Source organism: Equus przewalskii, chromosome 24 (assembly GCF_037783145.1).
Source record: "Equus przewalskii isolate Varuska chromosome 24, EquPr2, whole genome shotgun sequence".
In the NCBI taxonomy this organism is placed as follows: domain Eukaryota; kingdom Metazoa; phylum Chordata; class Mammalia; order Perissodactyla; family Equidae; genus Equus; species Equus przewalskii.
Window position 1 is genome coordinate 15,819,149 of NC_091854.1, and position 13,805 is coordinate 15,832,953.

General features: G+C 37.4%; 1 long non-coding RNA gene across 4 annotated transcripts in view; it reads right to left on the minus strand.

The window, feature by feature from the left end:
* Positions 1-11,439: 11,439 nt before the first annotated feature.
* LOC139079042 (uncharacterized) overlaps positions 11,440-13,805 on the minus strand; it is a 114,239-nt gene continuing 111,873 nt past the window's right edge. For 3 of the 4 annotated variants that reach the window (XR_011532305.1, XR_011532304.1, XR_011532306.1), the window contains one exon: positions 11,683-12,935. This is a non-coding gene — a long non-coding RNA (uncharacterized lncRNA). Of the gene's footprint in view, positions 12,936-13,805 lie in introns of all 4 variants that reach the window. The other variant, XR_011532303.1, reaches the window with a different exon arrangement.

Below are 13,805 nucleotides of genomic sequence, written 5' to 3' on the forward strand. Positions count from 1 at the left end.
TCAAAGAGATGTGACGTTGCTGGCTCTGAAGATGGAGGAAGAAGATATGAGCCAATAAACGTGGGAGGTCTCTGCCACCTGAAAAAGGTAAGGAAACACTCCCTTAGATTCTCCAGACTCTATACCAGTGTGATTTCTCAGATTTCTGATCTACAGAACTATAAGATAATACGTTGATTGGGTTTTCTTTTCCAGCTTTATTGAGGTATATTTGACAAACAAAATTTTATGCTTTTAAAATGTACACCATGATGATTTGATATATGTATACCTGGTGAAATGATTACAATCAAGTTAATTAACACATCCATTACCTCATAGTTACGTTTTTTGTGTGAGTGACAACACTTAAGACCTACTCTTTTAGCTAATTTCAAATATACAACACAGTGTTATCAACTATAGTCACCCTGCTGAACATTAGATCCTCAGAACTTATTCACCCTACAACTGAATGTTTATACACTTTGATCAACATCTCCTCATTTCCCTCATCCCCAGCCCCCAGCAACCACCATCCTATTGTTTCTATGAGTCTGGCTTTTTTTGTTGTTGTTTAGACTCCACATATAAATGATATCGTATAGTATTTCTCTATCTCTGTCTGGCCTGTTTCACTTAACATAATGCCCTCCAGTTTCATCCACGTTGTCACAAAAGGCAGGATTTCCATTTATTTATGGGTGAATAATATTCCATTGTATATCTATACCACATCTTCTCCATCCATTCATCAGTCGACAGTTAAGTTGTTTCACATCTTGACTATTGTGAATAATGCTACAATGAATATGAGAGAGTAGGTATCACTTCAAGATGCTGATTTCATTTCCTTTGGATATGTACATGGAAGTGGGGTTTCTGGATCCTATTGTACCTATATTTTTAATTTTTTGAGGAACCTCCATACTGTTTTCCATAGTGGCTGTACCAATTTATATTCCCATCAACAGTGCACAAGGGTTCTCTTTTCTCCACACCCTTGTCAATGCTTGTTATCTCTTGTCTCATTGGTAATAGCCATCTAAACAGGTGTGGGGTGATATCTCACTGTGGTGTTCATTTGCATTTCCCTAATGATTACTGATGTTGAGAAATGTTTCATGTACCTGTTAGCCATTTGTATGTCTTCTTTGGAAAATGTCTGTTCAGGTCCTTTGCCCATTTTTTTTTTTTTTAGATTTTATTTTTTTCCTTTTTCTCCCCAAAGCCTCCCAGTACATAGTTGTATATTCTTCATTGTGGGTCCTTCTAGTCGTGGAATGTGGGACTGCCTCAGCATGGTTTGATGTTTTTAAATAAGATTTTTGGTTTTTTGCCATTGAATTGTGTGAGTTCCTTGTATGTTTTAGATACTAACTCCCTATCAGATATATAATTTGTAAATATTTTCTCACACTCCATAGGTTGCCCCTTCATTTTGTTAATGATTGCTTTGCTGTGCAGAAGCTTTTTGGTTTGATATAGTCCACTTGTTTGTTTTTGGTTTTGTCTTGTATGTGTTTTTGGTGTCATATCCAAAAAATCATTGCCAAAACCAATGTCAAGTTGCTTTTCCCCATGTTTTCTTCTAGTTTTGAAGTTTCTGGTCTTATATTTAAGTCTTTAATCTGTTTCCAGTTAATTTTTGTGAATGCTGTAAGACAGGGGTCCAATTTCATTGTTTTGCATGTGGACATCACTACACTATTTACTGAAGAGACTATCCTTTCCCCATTGCGTATTCTTGACACCCTTGTCAGAGATTGATTACACACGTGTGGATTTATTTCTGGTTTCTCTATTCTGTTCCATTGGTCTATGTGTCTGTTTTTATGCCAAGACCATACTGATTTGTTTACTGTAACTTTGTAATGTAGTTTGAAATCAGGAAGTGTGATGCCTCCAGCTTTGGTCTCCTTTCTCGAGATTGCTGAATTTTTGGATTTCTTTTTCTATTTCTTCAAAAAAGAGCCATGTGAATTTGATAGGGATTTCATTTAATTTGCAGATTGCTTTGGATATTTGACACTTTGACAATATTAATTCTTCCAATCCAAGAATACAGATATCTTTCCATTTATTTGTCTTCTTCAATTTCTTTCATCAATATCTTATTGTTAACAGTGTATAGATCTTTCACCTCCTTGTTTAAATTTATTCCTAAGTAATTTATTTTTTATGCTATTACAAATGAGATTTTTTCTTAATTTAGTTTTTGAATAGTTCACTGTTAGTGTATAGAAATGCAACTGATTTTTGTATATTGATTTTGTATCTTGAAACTTTACTGAATTTGTCTATTATTTCCACATTTATTTGGTGCAGTCTTTACTGTTTTCTTTATATAAGATCATATCATTTTCAAACTTAGACAATGTTACTTCTTCTTTTCCAATTTGGATGCCTTTTATTTCTTTTTCTCGTCTAATTCCTCTGGCTAGGACTTCCACTACTATGTTGATATAGCGGTGGCAAGAGTAGGCATCCTTATCTTGTTCCTGATTTTAGAGGAAACACTCTCAACTTTTCACTGTTGAGCATGTTAGTTATGGGTTTATCATATACGGCCTTATTATGTTGAGGTAGATTCCAGCTATACTAATTCATTGAGAGGTTTTATCATGAAAGAATGTTGAATTTTTTGAAATGTTTTTTCTGCGTCTATTGAGATGATCATATGAATTTTATCCTTCATTCTGTTAATATGGTGTATCACAGTAGTTGATTTGTGCAGGTTGAATCATCCTTGCATCCCAGTGATAAATTCTACTTGATCATGATGTAAGATCCCTTTAATGCGCTATTAAATTCAGCTTCCTAGTATTTTGTTGAAAATTTTTGCATCTATTGACCTGTAATTTTCTTTTCTTGTAGCGTCCTTGTATGGCTTTGTAATCCATGTAATCCTGGCCTTGTAAATGAGTTTAGAAGTTTTCCTTCCACTTCAATTTTTTTGAAAAGTTTGAGAAAGATTCACAATAATTCTTCTTTAAATGTTTCGTAGAATTCACCAATGAAGTTTGCTGATCCTGGGTTTTTCATTGTTTGGAAGTTTTTCACTAATGATTCAATCTCCTTACTCATTATTGGTCTATTCAGATTTTCTGTTTTTCCTGATTCAGCCTTGTTAATTTGTGTGTTTCTATGAGTTTATCCATTTTCTCTAGATAATCCAACTTATTGGTGCATAACTTTTCATCATAGTCTCTCATGATCCTTAGTATATCTGTCATATCAGCTGCAATATCTTCTCTTTCATTTTCGATATTGTCTTTTCTTGTTTTTCTTAGTTGATCTAAAAGTTTTTCAACTTTATTTATCTTTTCAAAAAACCACTTGTTAGTTTTACTGATCTTTTCCGTTGTTTTTCTAGTCTCTGTTTCATTTATTTCTGCTCTGACCCTATTTCCTTCCTTCTGCTAATTTCGGGCTGAGTTTGTTCTTCTTTGCCTAATTCCTTGAGGTACAAAGTTCAGTTGTTTATTTGAAACCTTTCTTCTTCTTAATGTAGGGATTTATTACTATAAACCTCCCTCTTAGGATTACTTTTTCTGCATCTCATAAGTTTTGGTACACTGTGTTTTCATTTTTGTTTATATCAAGATATTTTTTGGTTTCCCTTTTGATTTCTTCTTTGCTCCATTGATTGTTCAGGAATGTGTTGTTTAACTTCTACATATTTATGAATTTTACTGCTTTCCTCCTGTTATTGTTTTCTAATTTCATACCATTTTGATTGTAAAAGTTACTTGATATAACTTTAATCCAATTTGTTAAGACTTGTTTTGTGACCTATGAGCTATCCTGGAGAATGTTGTGTGTGCACTTGAGAAAGTGAATTCTTCTGCTATTGGATGGAATGTTCTGTATATGTCTATTAGGTCCATTTGGTCTAAATGGAGTTCAAGTCCAATATTTCCTTATTGGTTTTCTGTCTGGATGAGCTATTCATTGTTGAAACTGAGAAATTAAAAACCCCTAATATTGCATTGCAACCTATTTCTACCTTCAAATTTGTCTATATTTGCTTAATATATTTAGATGCTCTTATGTCAAATGCGTATATATTTACAATTGTTATATTCTCTTGATGAATTGACTCCTTTATCTTTATTCTGTCTTTTGTTGCAGTTTTTGACTTAAAATCTATTTTGTCTGATATAAGTATAGCTACTCCCACTCTCTTTTGGTTTCCATTTGCTTGGAATATCTTTTTCCACTTCTTCACTTTCAGTCTATCTGTGTCATGAAAGTGAATACCTTTTAAGCAGTATATAATTAGGTCTTTTTTTTTTAACCCATTAAACCACTCTACATCTTTTGATTCAAGATTTTAACCCAATTACACTTACAGTAATTATTGATAGGTAAGGACTTACTATTGCCGTCTTAATTATTTTCTGGCTATTTTGTAGTTCCTTTGCTCCTATTTTCCACTCTTGCTTCTTCCTTTGTGATTTGATTATGTTGCATAGTGGTGTTCTCTGATTTCTTTCTCTTTCTCTTTTGTGTATCTACTATAGGTGTTTGCTTTATGGTTACCATAAGGCTCATATAAAACATCTTATACTTATAGCAGTATTCTAAGCTGAAAACATCTTAATTTAGATTTTATAAAAAACTATACTTTCACTTCTCGCTCATTTTATGTTTTTATGTCACAATTTATATCTTTTGTATTGTATATCGATTATCAACTTATTGTAGCTATAGTTACTTTTAGTACTTTTGCTTTTTAACTTTTATAGCAGAGTCAAGTGGCTTGCATACCACCGTTACAGTATTTGAGTATTCTGAATTTGACTATATACTTGCATTTACCACTGGGTTTTACACTTTCATATGTTTTCACGTTACTTGTTAACATCCTTTCATTTCAGCTTAAAGAACTTCTTTTATCATTTCTTGTAAGGAAGGTCTAATGGTGATGAATTCCTTCAACTTTTGTTTATCTGGGAAAGTCTTTATTTATCCTTCACTTCTGAAAGACAGGTTTGCTGGGGAAAGCATTCTTGGTTGACGGTTTTTTTCTTTCAGCACTTCAAATATATTATCCCACTCTCTTGGCCTGAAAGATTTCTACTGAGAAATCTACTGAATAGCATTCTGGAGGTTCTGTTGTATGAGGTGAGTTTCTTTTCTCTTATGGCTTTCAAAATTCTCTGTCTTTGATTTTTGATAGTTGTATTACAATGTGTCTCAGTGTTTAGAGTTCATGGATTCTTTCTTCTTCTTGATCAAAGATACTGTGGGTATTATCTTTGCATTTTTTCATTTCATTCACTGTATTCTTTAGCTCCAGAATTTCTGTTTGGTTATTTTTTATGATTCCTATCTTCTGTTGAACTTCTCATTTTGTTTGTGGATTGTTTTCCTAATTGAGTTGTTTGTATTATTTTGTGCCTCATCGAACTTCTTTAAAACAATTATTATGAATTATTTGGCAATTAACAGATCTTCATTTCTTTGGGATTAATTTTTGGAAAATTAGTATGTTGCTTTGGTGGTGTCATGTTTCATGATTTTTTTTTGTTTCTTGTAGCCTTGCATTGGTAGTTGCACTTTTGATGGAGCAGTCCCCTCTTCCAGACTTTATGGACTGTTTTTGGTGGAGAAAGATCTTCACCCATGGTTGAGTATGAGGGTACTGACTACATGGGGTGTTGCAGTACCTGTTCAAGGGAAGGCCCAGTGGTGTAGTCTCCATATACCTCTATCAGATGACGTCAGTGTTGGTGAACATTGCAGAGGTCCTCAGTGGTCGAGGCTGCAGCTGTCTACAGTGACAGCGAGGGCTGTTTCAGTCCTTAGTAGCAAATGATGCTGGGGATCTTCTGATCTCTTTTTCCTCCATGAGGGATGTCATGATTGAGGGAATCAATCTTGGTGCTGGATCTGACACATAGGTGCCCTCACAGTGGTGGTGGCACTGGTATCTAATGCATTGGCACCTGTGGAGCAGCCACTGAGCCAGGGTCTGGTGTGAGGGAACACACAGAACAGCTATTAAGCCAGCGTCTGGAGAACAAGCACTTTTGGTTCCAGGGTCTAGGGCATTAGCTAGCCTATAGCAGTGGAGGGTCCAGTGCCTGAGACACAGGTACACACAGAACAGCCACAGAGCCAGAGTCTGGAGTGCAGGTGCATGCAGAGGAGCTGTGTCTCTGGGGTCTATGGTATGCACAGGGTTGGTGGGCTGCTGACAGCCCTGGTCCCAGGGTGGCACAATAGCAGCTTCTTCTGCAGGTAGGGAGCAGAGCAGCATCTCCCTCTTCAGGGGTTCTGTGGCAGTGATGGCTGTTGGTTACCTCACTGATGAAAGCTGCTGACGTCCCCTGCAGAGATAGCCACTGGAGTCTGCACTGATGAATACTACAAGGTCCTCCACTGTGAAAGCTGAGAGAGGACTCAGCTGAGGCGTCTGAGGCTGTCACAAGGACTGTTCAGGTCCTCAGTGGAAAAGGTTGCCAAGGTTCCACAGAACAGGCCATTGGGGACCATGATGGCACCCATCATGTGGCTGACTCAAATGGCCTCCACTCTTCTTTGTTTCTAGCTGTCTCCAGACATCTTCACTAAGCTGATCTCCCTAGCAATCCTTTCCATGTGGTTTCTCCTTTTTTTGCTCCACTCTGTTGCTGTGGCTTCTTAACTGGACTCTTAGCTTTCCCAGAGCTATTCTCATTTGTGAATAGCTGTCTAATTGTTTCTTTTGTGGGAGGAGAGAAGTTGGTATCTCCTATCCTCTTGTCTTGCTGACATCAGCACCATACGTTTATTATTTTAAACCAATAAGTTTGTAGTAATTTGTTAAGGCAGCAATAGAAAATGAATACATATTGTTTAGTAAATATGAGCAATGGCGAGATCATCTTGGATTATCTGGGGGTGCCCAATCTAAACACGTAAATCCCTAAACGCAGAGAACATTTTCTGGCTGTAGTTAGAGAGTGAGATGTGACTATAAAAGGTCAGTGAAATGCAATACTGTTGACTTTGAAGATGAAGAAAGTGGGTCATGAGCCAAGGAAAGGGTGAACCCCATAGAAGCTGGAAAAGGCAAGGAAGTGGATTCTCTCCTGGAGCCTCCAGAAAGGAACACAGGCCTGCTGACACACTGATTTTAACTTGCTGCAATATCCACATATTCTACCACAATCACAAGAGATTGCAGGCATGTTGCACCAATGTAAAGAGTGGCACATCTCCCATGTCAAAGGCTGAGGATGGCCTGAGACCGACACACTTAGATTAGTTCTATCTGTACTCTTTCTTCTGTCCCATGTAAACTCATGCAAAGATCTCCAAGTTCTCAAAAAGGTTTGATGGCCTTTTTTTTCCAGGTTATTATAGAAAAATTGCATTGTCTGAAAAGTGATACAGTATCATTCCCTCATTCAACAAATGTTTATTGAACTTTATTAGCTGTGAAGTTCTATAGTAGCCACTGGAGATACAACTATGCACAAAACAGTGACTGCTCTCACAAAACTATTAAGACTGAGTAAAGGATTAGCAAACAAACAGAAAGCTTCCTTAAGGAAAGTGGCATCATAATAGAGGTAATCTCGTGGAACTATGGGGTAAAACAGAGGGCTCTTAGATCAGGCTTCAGTGAGGAGAAATCCTTTCCTAGAGAAACTGTAAGAACAGTAAGAAATAGTAAGAATGACACTTCTAATCCGGGAACAGAAAGATGAGCAAGATTTCACTTAGAGAAGAACAGGCCCTAACATTTTCAGGAAGTTTTTCTGGTCAAAGCATAGAGTACAAAGAAGGCAACAAAAAAGAAGAAGAAGAAGAAGAAAGAAAAGGAGAAAAAGAAAACACAAAGAGGTCATACAGGGCCAGATTTTGAAAGACTTTGTAAGCCACGCTTAGGAATATGGAGACCCCGTAAGTATTTTAGGAGGAGAAGTAGCATAATTGTATTTGTACTTTTTTAAGTCAATTCGTTGTACAGTAGAGAATCGATTAATGCAGATGGAACAAGAAATCAGAATACCAGTCAAGATATTTTGCAAAAATATTTTGAAGAGATAATGACATGACAATTGGAAAGTGGCAGAGATGAATATATTTGAGAGATATTCAAAAGTTATAATGAATAGCACTTGGTGATTATTTTGGCTATCTATGAACAAACTATGCCATGACTTAGTGGTATAAAACAACAGTAAAAATGATCTTTATGGCTCACATGTCAAGAATTCACCTATGGTTAAGAAGGAACTACTCAGTTTTACTTACATGATGCCAACTGGGATAGCTTGACCAAGGTCAGAAAGTCCCTGATGCCCTCCCTCACATGTCTGCGGCTTCGGTGCCAGCTCTCTGCTGGGCGCCTTGGTTGTCTTCCCTGTGACCTCTCTCTCTCTGTGCATGGTCTCTGATCACTCGGTAATTCAGCCTAACCCTCTCTACATGGTGTCACATTTCAAAGACAGTAAAAATGCAAGATGTGAGCCTTCTTAAGGTCTATGCTGAGAAGTCACAGAGTGCCACTTCTGACACATTCTCTTCATCAAAGCAGGCTGCAGAGCCTGCTAAGATTTAAGGTAGGGAAATAGGCTTCACGTCTTGATGGACAAATGGCAAAGTCACATTTTGAAAGAGTATTTGGGGGAAAGTTGAGGGGAATGAAGATGTCAAAGGTATTATTTCATCAACTAGAGGAAGGAGTGAAGATACCATTTAGTGGCAGAGGTAACACAGGGGGAAGACGAATTTGAGAGGAACATAACAAAGTAGATTTCGAATGTATAGATGTATAGATGTTTACAGATACTTAAGAGATGTCCAAGATAAGGTTATAAATCAAATACTTGTATTACTACTTCTTGGTGTTCTAAGTACTTTGCAAGTAGTAACTAATTCTCATAACAACTCTATAAAAAAAAGATATTACTGCTATTTTTATTATCCTCATTTTGCACATAAAGAATGAAGGATCTGAGAGGTCAACTAACTTGCCCAAGGTCACATAGCTGCTAAGGGACAGAAGCAGGATTAAAACCCAAGTAGTGTGGCTCCACATTTCTTAGTTGAACCACTTTTCTCTGGTAACTCTCAGTAGATAGATGATTATGTTTTTCCAGAGCTCAGGAGAAATATCTTAAGATGATTTAGATATTTATAATATTTCAATGTGAAATCTGAAATGGATGAAATTAAAATGAAAATTTTTTTAACCTAGGGAAATATATATAGGGCTGAAGGATATAACTCTTATCTTTTGTCTTGTCTTATATTTTTTGAGCCATAATAGCAAGGATGATATAAACTGCTGATCTCTTGGCAGCAACATTCATACAACACACACTTTCTGGCGAGATGTTTAATTGTCCCTTGGAAGAAATGGAGAGCTTTTAAGTGAAGATGTTGTGCTGACTTAATTTTGTGAAGTTTAAGTGATTGCAGACAAAATGTCCAGCGAGACCAGAGAGAAGATTTTTTGGCTAAATTTTGCCTTTCAATGTGCTGTTTATACTATAGTACGTGTTCAAAAAACTCACAGTCCCTTAAACTCCTGTAACATTGTGATACATAAGAAATGTATGTTTGGCCTTGGTCCCATTCCTGCGCAAAGCTCCTAAGACCCTTGGAATTTCTGAGTGATGAGGGTAGGAGGCTCATCTTTTGTTATTCATAATAAGCCTTTTTCAACCATTCCTGAGTCTATGCTAATAAGGTGACTATTGGAGAATGGGTGCTGGTTTCCAAAGAACCAATCATGTGATTAGAGAGTTGGAATTTTCAGCTTCACCCCCTGATCTCCATGGAGGTGAGAGAGGCTGGAGATTGAGTTCAATCACGAGTGATCAATGATTTAATCAGTCTCATCTCCATGATGGGACCTCCATAAGAACTGTAAACCGTAGGGTTCAGCTTCCTGTTGCTGAACACATTGAGGTGCTAGGAGGGTGGCTCATCCGGAGAGAGCATGGAAGGGGATCCCTTCCCCCATACCTTGGCCTATACATCTCTTCCATCTAGCTGTTTCTAAGTCGTATCCTTTCATAATAAATTGGTAATCTGGCAAATAAACTGTTTTCCAGAGGTTTTTAAGGCTTTCTAGCAAATTATTGCACCCGAGGAGGGGGTTGTGGGATCCCCCAATTTATACCTGTTCTGTCAGAAATACAGGTGACAACCTGGGACTTGCAATTGGCATCTGAAGTTGGGGGCAGTCTTGTGGGACTGAACCCTTTACCTGTGGGGTGTGCACTAACTCCCAGCAGTTAGTGTCAGAATTGAGTTAAATTGTAGGACACCCATTCTGTGTCAAGTGAAAATGGGAGAATTGTTTGGTGTGGAAAAACCCACACTTCCAGTGTGATAGAGACAGAGGAGTTTACCTTTGACTCCACACTACAGGACAGGACATTCTGGCAACAGTGACAACTACCAAGTGTTCTTGATATTGCTAAGGCATTTTACAAGAGCAGAAATCTTTGCTTTTAGTTTAAATTTGGCTCACTCCTGGAAGGCTGCCTTTGATCTCAGTCCAAAATTCCCTCAGTGGTTATACAGTTCATTCCCATATAAGAGAATGGGGATGAACCTTATCAGAAAGAATTTTACTGGCTTAGACCAGGGAAAAGTACCCAATGAACCCATCAAATTGTTCTTTTTGAAAGTGATTTCAACTTATTATATCATATCTCAATGATATTTCTGTAACAATTAGAATTCTCTTTAAATCAGTGACTTTACAAAACACTTGAATACCAATCCCTTTTATAAATCACCTCTCAAAATCTTAGCAAGCATTCTCTCAGACAATTGAAGTTCTGTGAACCAATTTGAAAAACCTGAATTAGAACATGGTCGTTTTGGCACCAGAGTGTGGGCCAGATGCACTCTGGATCTGCCCAAGACCAAATACTAAATCTTTGGCCCTAGGCAGATGTCACAGAGATTCATTATTTTGTCAAAGAAGAATCAGGGTCCAGTAGAGAGTTATATCCCTATTGCTTTTGGGTGGAGGAGAGGGTGTTGAAAATGAATAAAAAAGGAAAAAATAAAATAAATTTATCTTAAAATCCACACCCTTTTGCCTCCGAACTGGCAGAGTTGTATTTATGTACAGAAAGCATTCCTTAACATATTGCCAGCCTCGATCTGATAGTAGGGAAAATAGTCTAGCTTTAGCATCAGCTGGAATACAGCCCAAACCTTCTCTCCTACTCACAGTCGCTGCTCATGCCTGCAACATCCAGCAGAGAGACCCCCAAGGTCAACCTTAGTAGTGAGTGTGGCCAAGAACATGGCCACGTGGCAAGGACTCCTAGGATTCTTAAGTTGCTGAAGAGGAATTTTCCTATGGATTCAAGCCAACTTCCCACAGATCCTTGCTGCCTCTCTTCTATCATTTCTTCGATTTCTAAGCCTAGGCTGGGATGTAAGAGCAATTCAGAGAGGGAGAAATTCCCTGAACACACTGAGATCATTCTGTTTCTTTACCTGGAATAGATTTTATTTCTTTATGTTCAAAAAATTGATATCCTCCTCTAAGTCTCAACTTAAACATCACTTTTTTTTTGACAGAGATTTCCCTAACCTTCCCATTTAGGCAGGGGCCACCTTTGTGTGTTCCTGTTATATGCTACAGTTTCCTGATTTAATAGTTAGAAAAATTTACCCACATACTCACAGAAAGGTAAGGAAGACTATAAGAAATTCATCCACAACTAAGAATTAATTAACATTTCATTTTATTTCCTTCTAGTATTTTCTTCTGTGTGGAGTCCTATTTGCCTCTGGCTCTGGCCTCAGATGACTACTCTCATGAGTTTGATTTACATACTTCAAATCCACTCTTAATTCTTACACACACAAACACACAAAAATTCCATTAACAATAGTACAGCACTGCAGTGTATGCATTGTAAATTTACAGAAATATACCATTTTATTGTAAACAACATGTTTTTGAAATATATCCATGTCAATAGTTATAGATTTATCTCATTCTTTTTAATTACCATGGCTTATTACATGATTTTTTTCATGTCTTTCACATGTATTGAATCTTATTGACTGTTTATTTCTCAGAAAACTTCATAAAATTATGGACTTTGTTCACCATTGTTTCTCTCATTTCATAGCACAGTGCCTGCTATGTAGGGCTGGCAAATAGTAGAATACTGATTGAAGTTTGTTCTTAAATTTGCCTTGAAACAAGCTCTGTATATATATTTGGAAATCTGATTATTAAATTCCCTCTTCATGCTTTGACTAAAGTTTGTAGAACAATTCAGAGAAAATGTTGATGAGGTTTTGTTGATTTAGATCTTTGGTCTTAATTTAGTGGGAATTTTTGAGAGCTTTATTAATGTCATATACTGCTGGGCAACTAGTAGGGGATTCAGTAGCAAGCTCACTGAAAATGCCTACTGAACGCAGGAGAGCTCCTGAGCAGGGGCAGCCCTGACTCGCTTGACTTTAGACACGTTCCTTGGGTCTTCCTCCTAACTTCAATTTTATCTGTAAGATGTGGTGGGAAGCGATAAAACTTCACCTCCAAGATTAAAGTGACATAGCCCATGTAAAGCTGTTACACAGTGTCTGATACAACATATAAGTACAACGAACGTTGGCTGTTACACAGATTACTAACTATTAAGATTCTCTCCATTCTTGAATGCTGAACAATGCTATAAATAAACATCTTTTGTGGGATAATCTTGTTATTCTTTCCTTGAGACACTTTAGAAGCTCACCTTTAAACTCACGAGCAATACTCACTATAGCCTTCCTATAAAGTAGTGCAGTTCAGGACTCAGCCAGACCAGAGTCCAAGGTACAATAACTGGTTAGTTATGTAACTTTGGCCAAGGTATTTCATTTCTTGGAGGCTCAGTTTTTCATCCGCTGATCAGGGAGTGTCACACTTCCTTGGCAGTCTAATGGCATTACCTTCTCTGCCCCTTGCCGATCAAGGAGGCACCCTGATAAGAAATCAAGGACAAAACAGAATTCTCAAAACACACACAATGATACTGGTGAGGGAAGTTTTTATGAGACAATTAAGGCCTTTATAATAGATCTAGACAGCATCTTTTTGTTTCTGCTTCTATGTTTGCTGTGGCTCATGTGGCTAGGTCAGCAGTGGGAATTTGAGATCACTCTCCACCCATTTATCAAAAACAGGAACTAAATTGAAGCCAAATAAAGAATACATGAAGCAGAATTCTCAAGACAACATCAGCATTAGGACCAGGACTTAAATAGGGGATATGGGTCCTCAAGAATGTTATATGGCTCAGCCATCACAAAGGCAGTGTTCCAAACACAGATACGGGGCAGATGCTCGACCTATAAATAAAACGTATATCTTTGCTTGTCGTAAACTTTGCCCACAGAGCCTTTGGGAACCAAGTAATGCATGGACAATTGGTGGCTGGATCAAATTTTAAGGACTTTGGGTCCAGGTCTTCACTATTAAATTTTCCCTGGACCTTGTATTGGCACCAACATCACAGAGATGTTATGGGATTGAAATGAAATGACACCTAGAAAGTATTTTGCTTATTCTCTTCTTCTTACAAGCTTTCATTCTTCAGGATCTTGTTAGGAGCAAACTCTAAGTAAAATGTTAAAGTGAGCAAGGTTGTATTTGGCATCCTCCCTTCTGCTTCTCTGTCTCCTGATGTTTCTCTATCTTCTATCTATTTTTGCAGATTCTTTGTCTAACTAATCACAGGAGCTGGGTTTCTCATTTGTTTGTTTCACCTTTGTAAATATGAGACTTTAGCCAGCCTACAAGTAATCATGAATCTCAGCATCTTTGAGCAGTAATAACATTTAGCAATCTTCTT